Consider the following 16599-nt stretch of genomic DNA (forward strand, 5'->3'; position numbering starts at 1 on the left):
TGCTCAGTGTGCTGCAAGTGCAAATATCTACGTTCTCTGCCTGAAAAACGCTCCATATCTGTGCTCAGAGTGCTGCAAATATCTGTGCTCAGTGTGCTGCAAATATCTGTGCTCAGTGTGCTGCAAGTGCAAATATCTACGTTCTCTGCCTGAAAAACGCTCCATATCTGACTGTGCTCAGTGTGCTGCAAATATCTGTGCTCAGTGTGCTAATTGCTTTATTGTGGGGACTGGGGACCAGCAGTATTATATAGTAGGAGGACAGTGCAGAGTTTTGCTGACCAGTGACCACCAGTATTATACGTTCTCTGCCTGAAAAACGCTCCATATCTGTGCTGCATTGTAGTATATAGTAGGAGTACAGTGCAGAATTTTGCTGACCACCAGTATAACTACATATATAGCAGTACGGTACAGTAGTCCACTGCTCTACCTCTGTGTCGTCAAGTATACTATCCATCCATACCTGTGGTGCATTTCAGTTTTGCACAGTTTGCTGACCACCAGTATATATAATATATAGCAGTACAGTACATTAGACCACTGCTCTACCTACCTCTGTGTCGTCAAGTATACTATCCATCCATACCTGTGGTGCATTTCAGTTTTGCACAGTTTGCTGACCACCAGTATATATAATATATAGCAGTACGGTACAGTAGGCCACTGCTCTACCTACCTCTGTGTCATCAAGTATACTATCCATCCATACCTGCGGTGCATTTCAGTTTTGCACAGTTTGCTGACCACCAGTATATATAATACATAGCAGTACGGTACAGTAGGCCACTGCTCTACCTACCTCTGTGTCGTCAAGTATACTATCCATCCATACCTGTGGTGCATTTAAGTTTTTGTGCACAGTATATATAGTATTAGGCCATTGCTATTGATAAATATATTACTGGCATATAATTCCACACATTAAAAAATGGAGAACAAAAATGTGAAGGGTAAAATAGGGAAAGATCAAGATCCACTTCCACCTCATGCTGAAGCTGCTGCCACTAGTCATGGCCGAGACGATGAAATGCCTTCAACGTCGTCTGCCAAGGCCGATGCCCAATGTCATAGTAGAGAGCATGTAAAATCCAAAAAACAAAAGTTCAGTAAAATGACCCAAAAATCAAAATTAAAATCGTCTGAGGAGAAGCGTAAACTTGCCAATATGCCATTTACGACACGGAGTGGCAAGGAACGGCTAAGGCCCTCTCCTATGTTCCTCATGACTAGTGGGTCAGTTTCACATGAGGATGGAAGCACTCATCCTCCTGCTAGAAAACTTAAAAGACTTAAGATGGCAAAAGCACAGCAAATAACTGTGCGTTCTTCTAAATCACAAATCTCCAAGGAGTGTCCAATTGTGTCGGTTGCGATGCTTGACCTTCCCAACACTGAAAGGGAAGAGGTGGCGCCTTCCACCATTTGCACGCCCCCTGCAAGTGCTGGAAGGAGCACCCGCAGTCCAGTTCCTGATAGTCAAATTGAAGATGTCACTGTTGAAGTACACCAGGATGAGGATATGGGTGTTGCTGGCGCTGGGGAGGAAATTGACAAGGAGGATTCTGATGGTGAGGTGGTTTGTTTAAGTCAGGCACCCGGGGAGACACCTCCGTGGGACGAATATGGCCATTGACATGCCTGGTCAAAATACAAAAAAAACACATCTTAGGTGTGGAATTATTTCAACAGAAATGCGGACAACTGGTGTCAAGCCGTGTGTTGCCTTTGTCAAGCTGTAGGGGTAAGGATGTTAACCACCTAGGAACATCCTCCCTCATACGTCACCTGGACCGCATTCATCAGAAGTCAGTGACAAGTTCAAAAACTTTGGGTGACAGTGGAAGCAGTCCACTGACCACTAAATCCCTTCCTCTTGTAACCAAGCTCCTGTAAACCACACCACCAACTCCCTCAGTGTCAATTTCCTCCTTAGACAGGAAAGCCAATAGTCCTGCAGGCCATGTCACTGTCAAGTCTGACAAGTCCTCTCCTGCCTGGGATTCCTCCGATGCATCCTTGAGTGTAACGCCTACTGCTGCTGGCGCTGTTGTTGTTGCTGCTGGGAGTCGATCGTCATCCCAGAGGGGAAGTCCATTTGTACTACTTCCAGTAAGCAACTGACTGTCCAACAGTAGTTTGCAAGGAAGATGAAATATCACAGCAGTCATCCTGCTGCAAAGCGGATAACTCAGGCCTTGGCAGCCTGGGTGGTGTCAAACGTGTTTCCGGTATCCACCGTTAATTCACAGGGAAATAGAGAATTGCTTGAGGTACTGTGTCCCTGGTACCAAATACAATCTAGGTTCCACTTCTCTAGGCAGGCGATACCGAGAATGTACACAGACGTCAGAAAAAGAGTCACCAGTGTCCTAAAAAATGCAGTTGTACCCAATGTCCACTTAACCACGGACATGTGGACAAGTGGAGCAGGGCAGACTCAGGACTATATGACTGTGACAGCCCACTGGGTAGATGTATTGCCTCCCGCAGCAAGAACAGCAGCGGCGGCACCAGTAGCAGCATCTCGCAAACACCAACTCGTTCCTAGGCAGGCTACGCTTTGTATCACCGCTTTCCATAAAAGGCACACAGCTGACAACCTCTTACGGAAACTGAGGAACATCATCGCAGAATGGCTTACCCCAATTGGACTCTCCTGGGGATTTGTGACATCAGACAACGCCACCAATATTGTGCGTGCATTACATCTGGGCAAATTCCAGCACGTCCCATGTTTTGCACATACATTGAATTTGGTGGTGAAGAATTATTTAAAAAACGTCAGGGGCGTGCAAGAGATGCTGTCGGTGTCCCGAAGCATTGCGGGCTACTTTCGGCATTCAGCCACCGCGTGCCGAAGACTGGAGCACCAGCAAACACTCCTGAACCTGCCCTGCCATCATCTGAAGCAAGAGGTGGTAACGAGGTGGAATTCAACCCTCTATATGCTTCAGAGGATGGAGGAGCAGCAAAAGGCCATTCAAGCCTATACAGCTACCTACGATATAGGCAAAGGAGGGGGAATGCACCTGACTCAAGCGCAGTGGAGAATGATTTCAACGTTGTGCTAGGTTCTGCAACCCTTTAAACTTGCCACACGTGAAGTCAGTTCAGACACTGCCAGCCTGAGTCAGGTCATTCCCCTCATCAGGCTTTTGTAGAAGAAGCTGGAGACATTGAAGGAGGAGCTAAAACAGAGCGATTCCGCTAGGCATGTGGGACTTATGGATGGAGCCCTTAATTCGCTTAACCAGGATTCACGGGTGGTCAATCTGTTGAAATCAGAGCACTACATTTTGGCCACCGTGCTCGATCCTAGATTTAAAACCTACGTTGTATCTCTCTTTCCGGCATACACAAGTCTGCAGAGGTTCAAAGACCTGCTGGTGAGAAAATTGTCAAGTCAAGCGGAAAGTGACCCGTCAACAGCTCCTCCTTCACATTCTCCCGCAACTGGAGCTGCGAGGAAAAGGCTAAGAATTCCGAGCCCACCCGCTGGCGGTGATGCAGGGCAGTCTGGAGCGAGTGCTGACATCTGGTCCGGACTGAAGGACCTGCCAACGATTACTGACATGTCGTCTACTGTCACTGCATATGATTCTGTCACCATTGAAAGAATGGTGGAGGATTATATGAGTGACCGCATCCAAGTAGGCACGTCAGACAGTCCGTACATATACTGGCAGGAAAAAGAGGCAATTTGGAGGCCCTTGCAGAAACTGGCTTTATTTTACCTAAAAAATTAATTATAATCAATTCCTCCGTGGAGACATTCACCAGCAATTGCCTCCAGAAAGTACACAGGGACCTGAGATGGTGGATTCCAGTGTGGACGAATTAATAATCTGTGAGGAGGGGGATGTACACACTGAAAGGGGTGAGGAATTGGACGATGAGGAGGAGGTGGACATCTTGCCTCTGTAGAGCCAGTTTGTGCAAGGAGAGATTAATTGCTTCTTTTTTGGTGGGGGCCCAAACCAACCAGTCATTTCAGTCACAGTTGTGTGGCAGACCCTGTCGCTGAAATGATGGGTTTGTTAAAGTGTGCATGTCCTGTTTATACAACATAAGGGTGGGTGGGAGGGCCCAAGGACAATTCCATCTTGCACCTCTTTTTTCTTTCATTTTTCTTTGCATCATGGGCTGTTTGGGGACAGTTTTTTTGAAGTGCCATCCTGTCTGACACTGCAGTGCCACTCCTAGATGGGCCAGGTGTTTGTGTCGGCCACTTGGGTCGCTTAGCTTAGTCACACAGCTACCTCATTGCGCCTCTTTTTTTCTTTGCATCATGTGCTGTTTGGGGACTATTTTTTTAATCTGCCATCCTGTCTGACACTGCAGTGCCACTACTAGATGGGCCAGGTGTTTGTATCGGCCACTTGGGTTGCTTAGCTTAGTCACACAGCTACCTCATTGCGCCTCTTTTTTTCTTTGCATCATGTGCTGTTTTGGGACTATTTTTTAAATCTGCCATCCTGTCTAACACTGCAGTGCCACTCCTAGATGGGCCATGTGTTTGTGTCGGCCACTTGGGGCGCTTAGCTTAGTCACACAGCTACCTCATTGCGCCTCTTTTTTTCTTTGCATCATGTGCTGTTTGGGGACTATTTTTTTAATCTGCCATCCTGTCTGACACTGCAATGCCACTCCTAGATGGGCCAGGTGTTTGTGTCGGCCACATGGGTCGCTTAGCTTAGTCACACAGCTACCTCATTGCGCCTCTTTTTTTCTTTGCATCATGTGCTGTTTTGGGACTATTTTTTTAATCTGCCATCCTGTCTGACACTGCAGTGCCACTCCTAGATGGTCCAGGTGTTTGTGTCGGCCACTTGGGTCGCTTAGCTTAGTCACACAGCTACCTCATTGTGCCTCTTTTTTTCTTTGCATCATGTGCTGTTTGGGGACTATTTTTTAAAATCTGCCATCCTGTCTGACACTGCAGTGCCACTCCTAGATGGGCCAGGTGTTTGTGTCGGCCACTTGGGTTGCTTAGCTTAGTTATCCAGCGACCTCGGTGCAAATTTTAGGACTAAAAATAATATTATGAGGTGTGAGGTGTTCAGAATAGACTGGAAATGAGTGTAAATTATGGTTATTGGGGTTAATAATACTATGGGATCAAAATGACCCCCAAATTCTATGATTTAAGCTGTTTTTGAGGGTTTTTTGTAAAAAAACAACCGAATCCAAAACACACCCGAATCCGACAAAAAATTTTCAGGGAGGTTTTGCCAAAACGCGTCCGAATCCAAAACACGGCCGCGGAACCGAATCCAAAACCAAAACACAAAACCCGAAAAATTTCCGGTGCACATCACTAGTTCTATCACATGTAAGCATTTCTGATAGATGACAAAACGAGCAAAGAGAGAGAGTGTTGTCTTCTGTGGTGCACAAAAACTGTGTCAAATCTTAAAATGTAACTTTTCTTAATATGTAATTAAAAGCATGCCTCTATTAACACTAGCAAAATATAAAAAATTTAGACAGATATGGAAAGGAAAAATTATTAAAAATGAGTTTGAGTAATCTATGTGCTTGTTTGCTTTTGTTATTTAAATAAAATTATGTTTCTTTTTTTGTGTGAGCATAGTTAGGTATAAGGTATTCAGTAGCTGCTCTTGCCACGGGCAAGCAGGACTTTTGCCCAGGGCGCCGCTGTCCCGAGGATGCAGCCGCCATGGCAAGAGCCGCTACTAACTGGGGTGGCAGCGGCGGTGGTTAGGAAAAGTTCCTCTCCGCAAAGGGAAACTAGACATGCAGTGAGGTAGCGCCTAGTTTCCCTTCGCGGAGAGTACTTTTCCCTGCTACTGGTGCCTGCTGTGCTCACAGCACGGTAGTTTAGAACAGCCATAGAAGCTAGAGGTCATAATTGACCTCTAGTGTCTGTGCGCTTCTATGGGAGAGACGTCATGATAACTCTCCCATAGATCCGAGGAGCGGCGCTGTCGACCGGAGACGGAGGGCAGCAGCGGTCAGGAACAGGAACTAGGCTGGTGAGTATTCTTTATTTTTATACTGGGGGCACAGCTACTGGTGGGCACAGTAATGGGGGCACAACTACTGAGGGCAAAACAAATGGGGGCACAACTACTGAGGGTGCAGTGCTGGGGGCAAAACTACTGGGGGCACAGCTGCAGGGGGTACAACTCTACAGGGGGCAAAACTACAGGGAGCAAAACTGACCACGCCCCTTCCCTATGAAGCCATGCCCCTATTTTTGTGGTGCGCCCGCGTCACGCGCTAACCTTATTTCACCTGTCGGGGGGCGGGGTTTTGCCTTGTAAAAGTCTGAGTATAGCCGGCAACCCGCACTCTACGGCCAACATTACATCCGACCGATAGAGTACTGTTTTATAGAAGTATAGTAAGTTTCATTGTTAGTATAGATAGAAAGATTATGTGTTTGGAAAACATCACAGACATAATTCATTAAAAATGATATTTAATTAATTATAATATAATACTATATATATATATATATATATATATATATATATAGAGAGAGAGAGAGAGAGAGAGAGAGAGAGAGAGAGAAAGAAAGAAAGAAAGAAGACTGCGGCACTCCAGGTCTTGTAAAAAGTCGAATTGTATTCAAAAGATCACAACATACTATGTACTATTTTGTGATCTTTGAATACAATTCGACTTTTTACAAGACCTGGAGTGCCGCAGTCTTCTTTCTCTACCTAGCCATTACAGCTTACTGAGGGCACTGGGTACAGTGACATCAGGAGGAGTGCCAGGCTATTCCTGCTTCATATATATATATATATATATATATATATATGTATACGAAAAAATATATACAAACAAATATAGAAAACCACAGCACTCGCCACCCCAGAAGCGGGGTGCAATGTCTGCACTCACCACTCATGGAGTGGGGTGCATGCAGCCCATGGCCACCTACCCAAATACATACAAATAGAAAATTCAGCACTCACCATAGCAAGCTCACTTGTCCTCACAACATCAATAAATATGTTGTGAGGACAAGTGAGCTTGCTATGGTGAGTGCTGAATTTTCTCTTTGTATATATATGTGTATATACATATATATATATATATATATATATATATGTGTGTGTGTGTGTGAATATATATACACACACATAGATATATACACACACACACACACACACACACACACACACACACACACACACTTTTCTACTCTGAACCATTTTGTAAATCTCAAATATTTGTAATTTAAGATTTAACTATAATAAGTTGCAATCATACGCTAAGTTTACTTACAGACATACCTCACAATGGATAGCATACCATAAGAAACCAGTCATCAATTATTAATGTTACTGACTCCACAAACATTACATCCAATAATCCACAGCATGCAACTAGTACTAATTAATTTTGCTTTATTTTAAATAAAACCCAAGGCCATATTTCTAAATCTCATAATACATTTGTTTGTACAGCAAAGGCATTTAATCAACTCAATAATTATCATCTTCACTGAATTTACAGTTTCAATTTACATGCACAGTTTTTTAATTACAACACATACAGTATATTCATTGAGTGAAGCATTGGGGAAAAAAATCATGAGCACAGTTACACAGTTACTACCCCAATTCAGTATTACAGTCACACCAGTTAGCAAAGAGACTCATGGGAAAGAAGGGCAGTAGACAGAAGGATATGCCTCCTTATTTTTAACAATGTTAGGAGTCACATTGGGAAATGTAATAACATTTGGTACAGCAGGGACCGCTTTCAATGCAGGTCCACAGAGTGGTTTTAGACTTCCTTACTGCTAAGGACAGTGGAATGTGTCTGATATTGGCAGAAGCATGTTGCAATTATTTAAATCAGACAGAATTAATTGAAGAAGCCATTCAGGAACACCTCAGTAAAGTTGTAGAACTTAAAAAAGACTTTACAGAGAAACATCAGGGTAACTGTTTTTTTGCAAATAATATTTGATTGCAAAAGGTCTAGTGATTCTATTGTTGATTTACATTGTGGTTAAATGTGTTATCAGGATAATTTGAAAGTTACATACACTTGATTATTGTAATCCTAAAGTGAAACTACCAGAATGCCTGATGTTTGCGGAAACCTATGCAGAAGTTAGACCGCAATTCAATTGCTACCAGACAATGTGCCAACTGCAAAAGAACTGTAGAGTCAGTGGAGAAATCCTTTCAGATACAGATGTAAACCCTTGCGACCAATGCAGACTGATCATCATTTCCCCAAACGTTGCTGGGTCCTATGCATGGATTTCTGCAGCAGGAATGCATGTGTATAAGTAACCTGTCATGATAAGAACAAGACCATGGTCCTGTTAGGTAGGGAATAATAGTTGGGTTATGAATAAAAAGAAGGGAATGATAGGGTTAAAACAAGTTAGCCATAGAAACTCCATTTTGTATAGGTACTGTCTTGCTTATTCATAACAACTATGATTCCAGTTAACAGTTACAAATATTTGTAGCCAAGCAATGTGCTTAGAAGCAGTAGCTTGTTAGGAATATGACTTTCCAGAGCAGAGGAAATCCCTACAGCAGGCCTGTCCAACCGGCAGCCCTCCAGCTGTTGTGAAACTACAATTCCAGCATGCCCTGCCACAGTTTTGCTGTCAGGAAATGCTAAAACTGTGGCAGGGCATGCTGGGATGTGTAGTTTCTCAACAGCTGGAGGGCCGCAGGTTGGACAGGCCTGCCCTTCAGGTTCTCACTGCTCTGTATGTAGCTTGCTAGACTAATAAGGGTGAGAACAATTAATATTGTTTATTATTTGAATGAGGCTTCAGCCTTGCACCTGGATAATCAGCAGCTGCACAGTATCATTTCCAGGACTTAGCTTTATACCCAGACATGGTAGACCTTGGTAGTATGTTCAGAATAAAATAAGAAAGAACTAATTGGACCTGTAGATGGTTGAAGCATAGAACTATGTTTAGAATCTATTCATTAGCTTTGTGTGAAATAGTGTGAACTGTATATTCTATATCCTGATTGGTTAAAAGCCATAACACCTTCTTTTTGTGTATAAATAAACCATGCTGGGAGCCATTTTTCAGAACAGATTCATGGCGCTCAACATTGTATCTTAATCCATTGCTGAGTGTTATCTGTTCTCCAGCTAGCTGCATATTTGAAGAATGACTGACTAACAGACAGGGAATTGTTAGTACAAGGTGACAGCTTGTACCCCGTCTTACAATAATATATGGCTGATTTATGTTCCACAGTAAATTCTAATACAACTGTGCTGCTATGCCATAAGTTTGAATGTAAAGTCTTATGTAAAGTCTTATGTCCCTTTATATTTGTATACCTCATATAACTAAAGCATATATTTTTCAACCAAAAGATGCTAATTTTATTGACTGTAAGGTTTTACCTAACTGTAACACTCCATCTAAACCAACATACTATTCTGATTCAACACTTACTGCAGGGGTGGTATACAAGCAGTTAATTGCTGACCAAAATCCCTGCTACATGGAGAAAGGCTATTCAATTAGTCTTTTACCCATGCCAAAAAATTGGAGTATTAGGAATGGAAACCCACTGTTTCTGCGTAAACTGCAGAATCAATGTGTTTTTCCGACACGCGAACCCACGATTTTGCAATTTTTACGCTGACTTTAGATTATGGAGCTTTGAGGTTCTGTCTGACATGGGGCATTCACGTGAGGGGTAATCGTCTCTAATTGGATTGCTCCAGAGCGGCAGTTATGCTATCTGAATATACCCGCTTACTGTACTTGTGCTGTCTGCAAGAGCCTGTTTCATAGCTTAACCCAGTGGTCTCCAAACTTTTTTGAATCACGGCACCCCTAGGCCAAAAGTTTTATAAGCAAATTGTGTTTATATGTCATCCTTAGGTTAAATTGTGTTGCGAGGGACAAGATTTACTACTGTATGTCCACATACTTTAAGATTGGAAGCCACAAGCACTAGTTTTGCCTATTACATTGATCATAATAATTTGAATTGGCCCTGGACCACCAATCCAAGGCACCCTTGCAAGTGCCCTGAGTCACCCCTGGGTGCATAGGCACAAGGTTTGAGAACCACTGGCTTAACCTACATCTAAAATGATGATTTTGTTTTTTTAGTACCAGTAAACGTTTAAAAATACAGACACAGAGAAGATACATATGATCAAGAAATTGCAGAGCAGTGATTTCGGATTTTGGTGGTCATTCCGAGTTGTTTGCTCGCTGCCGAATTTCACAGTGCAGCGATCAAGTGAAAAAATGGCAAAAATGCGCATGCGCATGGTACGCAGCGCACATGCTCTAAGTACTTTCACACAAAATTTGTAGATTTACACAAGCTTGAGCGACGTTTTTTCATCGCTCGAGTGATCGTAGAGTGATTGACAGGAAGTGGGTGTTTCTGGGCGGAACCTGGCCGTTTTCAGGGAGTGTGCTAAAAAACGCAGGCATGCCAGGTAAAACGCAGGAGTGGCTGGAGAAATGGGGGAGTGGCAGGGCATGTTTGTGACGTCAAACCAGGAACTAAACGGACTGAGGTGATCACAATCTACACTACATGCACTGGGTACATCTTCAGTATACTTGGAAATGCAACTGTGTTGCATACAAATCAGCATCACCCAAAGTTGTGTCGGCTGTGGAGCATGCACATCGTGAAGACACGTAAGACCCATCCACAAAATGTATTTGTGTGCTACTGTGCATCAGCCTTAGGGGTATATGCAATTGCGGTCGAATCCCGAAAATGTCGAAAAACTGGACATTTTCGCCCCAAAAAAAAATTCAACAATGCAATTCAGTACTTTTCGTCAAAAAAACTGACTTTCCAAATTCAACTTTTTGAAATTCGACATTTGTCAAATTCGACATTTCTGCAATGGTACAAATGCGGCAATTCGACAAAAGTATATTCAATTGAAGATTGTAAATTCGACAACAGTGTTTTTAGACAGTAAATTCGTCATTTTCAATCCGCCACACTTTGCTGGCGGAATGTAATAAAAAAATTTAAAAACATGTTTTTTTTGTGTTTTTTTTATTGGTAATAGCATATCTATTTATATTAGAAGGGATTAGGTACATGGTTTGTCTATTTATGAGGCACAAGTGTTATTTATATATTTTTAAAAATATATATATTTTTAAATGGAATGGGGTAAAAATCAGAAAAAAAAATGCGTGTGGTCCCCCCTCCAAAGCATAACCAGCCTCGGGCTCTTCGAGCCGGTCCTGGTTCTAAAAATCCGGGGGAAAAACTGACAGGGAATCCCCCGTATTTTTAAAACCAGCACCGGGCTCTGCGCCTGGTGCTGGTGCAAAAAATACGGGGGACAAAAAGAGTAGAGGTCCCCCGTATTTTTTACACCAGCATCGGGCTCCACTAGCTGGGTAGATAATGCCACAGCCGGGGGTCACTTTTATACAGCGCCCTGCGGCCGTGCCATTAAATACGCAACTAGTCCCCCGCAAGCTGGTACTTGTAGAACCACAAGTACCAGCATGCAGGAGAAAAACGGGCCCGCTGGTACCTGTAGTTCTACTGGAAAAAAATACCCAAATAAAAACAGGACACGCACACCGTGAGAGTAAAACTTTATTTCACACCTGCCGACACACACATACTTACCTATGTTGACACTCCGACACTGGCCACAACCCCCTCGTCAGTGAAGAATCCGGGGTACCTGCAAAAAAAATTATACTCACCAAAAACCAGAGTCCGGATCTTTTTTTATAATCCACGTACTTGGCAAAAAAAAAACAAAAAAAACGAACACCCGGACCAGGCGGACTGAAAGGGGTCCCATGTTTACACATGGGACCCCTTTCCCTGAATGCAAAGAACCCCCGTGACGCCTGTCACAGAAAGGTCCCTTCAGCCAATCAGGAAGCGCCACTTTGAGGTTCTGTCTGACATGGGGCATTCACGTGAGGGGTAATCGTCTCTAATTGGATTGCTCCAGAGCGGCAGTTATGCTATCTGAATATACCCGCTAACTGTACTTGTGCTGTCTGCAAGAGCCTGTTTCATAGCTTAACCCAGTGGTCTCCAAACTTTTTTGAATCACGGCACCCCTAGGCCAAAAGTTTTATAAGCAAATTGTGTTTATATGTCATCCTTAGGTTAAATTGTGTTGCGAGGGACAAGATTTACTACTGTATGTCCACATACTTTAAGATTGGAAGCCACAAGCACTAGTTTTGCCTATTACATTGATCATAATAATTTGAATTGGCCCTGGACCACCAATCCAAGGCACCCTTGCAAGTGCCCTGAGTCACCCCTGGGTGCATAGGCACAAGGTTTGAGAACCACTGGCTTAACCTACATCTAAAATGATGATTTTGTTTTTTTAGTACCAGTAAACGTTTAAAAATACAGACACAGAGAAGATACATATGATCAAGAAATTGCAGAGCAGTGATTTCGGATTTTGGTGGTCATTCCGAGTTGTTTGCTCGCTGCCGAATTTCACAGTGCAGCGATCAAGTGAAAAAATGGCAAAAATGCGCATGCGCATGGTACGCAGCGCACATGCTCTAAGTACTTTCACACAAAATTTGTAGATTTACACAAGCTTGAGCGACGTTTTTTCATCGCTCGAGTGATCGTAGAGTGATTGACAGGAAGTGGGTGTTTCTGGGCGGAAACTGGCCGTTTTCAGGGAGTGTGCTAAAAAACGCAGGCATGCCAGGTAAAACGCAGGAGTGGCTGGAGAAACGGGGGAGTGGCAGGGCATGTTTGTGACGTCAAACCAGGAACTAAACGGACTGAGGTGATCACAATCTAGGAGTAGGTCTGGAGCTACTCCGAAACTGCAGGGAATTATTTAGTAGCAATTCTGCTAATCTTTCGTTCGCTATAAGGCTAAGCTTAGATACACTCCCAGAGGGCGGCGGCCTAGCGTGTGCAATGCTGCTAAAAGCAGCTAGCGAGTGATCAACTCGGAATGAGGGCCTTTATCTTATAATATAACATGTAAACAATATAATAAATGTAAATCAGTGGCTTATTCAAACTTGCATACAATTCAGCTGCAATTGCACTTGCATTGCATGCATGGAACTACATGTGGACATTTGCCTGCATGCATCTATACAACTGCACAGTCCCTCTCTGTACCCTTGCCATCAGTGCGCACTCCCCAGCCCTATACCTGTTGCAAGAGATCTGTCTGAAATCAGATGGATCACGGTATACGCCCAATTCTGCATAGCCTATAGTGTACACTACATGCACTGGGTACATCTTCAGTAAACTTGGAAATGCAACTGTGTTGCATACAAATCAGCATCACCCAAAGTTGTGTCGGCTGTGGAGCATGCACATCGTGAAGACACGTAAGACCCATCCACAAAATGTATTTGTGTGCTACTGTGCATCAGCCTTAGGGGTATATGCAATTGCGGTCGAATCCCGAAAATGTCGAAAAACTGGACATTTTCGCCCCAAAAAAAAATTCAACAATGCAATTCAGTACTTTTCGTCAAAAAAACGGACTTTCCAAATTCAACTTTTTGAAATTCGATATTTGTCAAATTCGACATTTCTGCAATGGTACAAATGCGGCAATTCGACAAAAGTATATTCAATTGAAGATTGTAAATTCGACAACAGTGTTTTTAGACAGTAAATTCGTCATTTTCAATCCGCCACACTTTGCTGGCGGAATGTAATAAAAAAATTTAAAAACATGTTTTTTTTGTGTTTTTTTTATTGGTAATAGCATATCTATTTATATTAGAAGGGATTAGGTACATGGTTTGTCTATTTATGAGGCACAAGTGTTATTTATATATTTTTAAAAATATATATATTTTTAAATGGAATGGGGTAAAAATCAGAAAAAAAAATGCGTGTGGTCCCCCCTCCAAAGCATAACCAGCCTCGGGCTCTTCGAGCCGGTCCTGGTTCTAAAAATCCGGGGGAAAAACTGACAGGGAATCCCCCGTATTTTTAAAACCAGCACCGGGCTCTGCGCCTGGTGCTGGTGCAAAAAATACGGGGGACAAAAAGAGTAGAGGTCCCCCGTATTTTTTACACCAGCATCGGGCTCCACTAGCTGGGTAGATAATGCCACAGCCGGGGGTCACTTTTATACAGCGCCCTGCGGCCGTGCCATTAAATACGCAACTAGTCCCCCGCAAGCTGGTACTTGTAGAACCACAAGTACCAGCATGCAGGAGAAAAACAGGCCCGCTGGTACCTGTAGTTCTACTGGAAAAAAATACCCAAATAAAAACAGGACACGCACACCGTGAGAGTAAAACTTTATTTCACACCTGCCGACACACACATACTTACCTATGTTGACACTCCGACACTGGCCACAACCCCCTCGTCAGTGAAGAATCCGGGGTACCTGCAAAAAAAATTATACTCACCAAAAACCAAAGTCCGGATCTTTTTTTATAATCCACGTACTTGGCAAAAAAAAAAAAAAAAAAAAACGAACACCCGGACCAGGCGGACTGAAAGGGGTCCCATGTTTACACATGGGACCCCTTTCCCTGAATGCAAAGAACCCCCGTGACGCCTGTCACAGAAAGGTCCCTTCAGCCAATCAGGAAGCGCCACTTCGTGGCACTCTCCTGATTGGCTGTGTGCGCGTCTGAGCTGGCAGACAGCGCATCGCACAGCTCCCTCCATTAGTTTCAATGGTGGGAACTTTGCGGTCAGCGGTGGGGTTACCCGCGGTCAGCAGCTGACCGCGGGTGACCTCACCGCTGACCGCAAAGTTCCCACCATTGAAAGTAATGGAGGGGGCTGTGCAATGCGCGTCTGAGCTAAGACGCGCAGAGCCAATCAGGAGAGTGCCACGAAGTGGCGCTTCCTGATTGGCTGAAGGGACCTTTCTGTGACAGGAGTCATGGGGGGTCTCTGCATTCGGTGAAAGGGGTCCCATGTGTAAACATGGGACCCCTTTCAGTCCGCCTGGTCCGGGTGTTCGTTTTATTTTTTTGACAAGTACGTGGATTATAATAAAAGACCAGGACACTGGATCAGGTGAGTATAATTTTATTCACAGGTACCCCAGATCGTCGGCGACATTGGAGACGTGGCAGTCGGCGGGTCAACATAGGTAAGTACGTATGTGTCGGCATGTATGAAATAAACTTTTACTTTCACAGTGTCTGTGTCCTGTTTTTATTTGGGTATTTTTTTTCCAGTAGAACTACAGGTACCAGTGGGCCCGTTTTTCTCCCGCATGCTGGTACTTGTGGTTCTCCATGTACCAGCTTGCGGGGGAGGCTTGCTGGGACTTGTAGTACTACTGGAAAAAACAATATTCTTTCATTTTTCAAAAGGCTATCAGCCCCCCATCCGCAGCCCTTGGATGGGGGGGGACAGCCTCGGGCTTCACCCCTGGCCCTTGGGTGGCTGGAGGGGGGGACCCCTTGATTGAAGGGTTCTCCACTCCTCCAGGGTACCCCGGCCAGGGGTGACTAGTTGCGTATTTAATGCCACGGCCGCAGGGCGCTGTATAAAAGTGACCCCCGGCGGTGGCATTATCTACCCAGCTAGTGGAGCCCGATGCTGGTGTAAAAAATACGGGGGACTCCTACTCTTTTTGTCCCCCGTATTTTTTGCACCAGCACCAGGCGCAGAGCCCGGTGCTGGTTTTAAAAATACGGGGGATCCCCTGTCAGTTTTTTCCCCGGATTTTTAGAACCAGGACCGACTCGAAGAGCCTGAGGCTGGTTATGCTTAGGAGGGGGGACTCCACGCAATTTACCGTTTTTTCCCGTTTTTTTAACATTTTTTAAAATCTAATCAAAATCCGTCAAATCGGCCGTTTTTCGACAGCGGGACTGTCGAATCCATTTTCTATTGAATATGTAGAATTCCGGCACCCACCTGCCGGAATTCGACGGTCGAATTGTGTTGAATTAAAAAACGGGCGAAAAATTGCCGCGATTCTCCGGCAATTGCATATACCCCTAGATATGTTCAAATTGGTGAATAACAGTGTTTAATCTAATATCTCTACAATTGCTGTTATTATTATTACTAAATTATTATTATTATTATTATTAGTTGTTGTTGTTGTTGTTATTATTATTATTAATAATAATTTTATTAAACAAGTAATGATAACAATAAAATGCCTTCTGTTTAGTAATTACTTTTAAAAGGCTTAATGACAATAACATGCAGCAAACTGCTTTTTGTTATATGCTGTGAATTATTATGTAAGTAAACCTAAATACTTTTGGGAAGCAACATTGTGAAGTAGGAATGAAATGTCAGTGAGTAAAAGCCATTATTCCAGATCTGTGAATACTAGCCTGCTCTTTTTTCCAATTACTAGCTCACCTGATGTATTACTTTCTGAGACGCAGGATCTTGTATCGAAGCAGAAAGCCTCCGAGGTGAATTCATCCTCATATTAATAAGCCATGAACAGTTATATAAAATGTTTTATGCAGTAAAAACTTCTTCAAAACAGCTGAATTCATACAAATATAATGAGCAGCTAAGCATTAGGTTTCATAAGCAATTTGATCACATTATACATAATTTTATGAATTATTTTATACTCTTAATTATTGCTGTTATTACTGGAACTAGCCAGGGGCAAACGTATATTACTGTTTATATTCCATCCTGTTCA

Source organism: Pseudophryne corroboree, chromosome 1 (assembly GCF_028390025.1).
Source record: "Pseudophryne corroboree isolate aPseCor3 chromosome 1, aPseCor3.hap2, whole genome shotgun sequence".
Lineage (NCBI taxonomy): Eukaryota > Metazoa > Chordata > Amphibia > Anura > Myobatrachidae > Pseudophryne > Pseudophryne corroboree.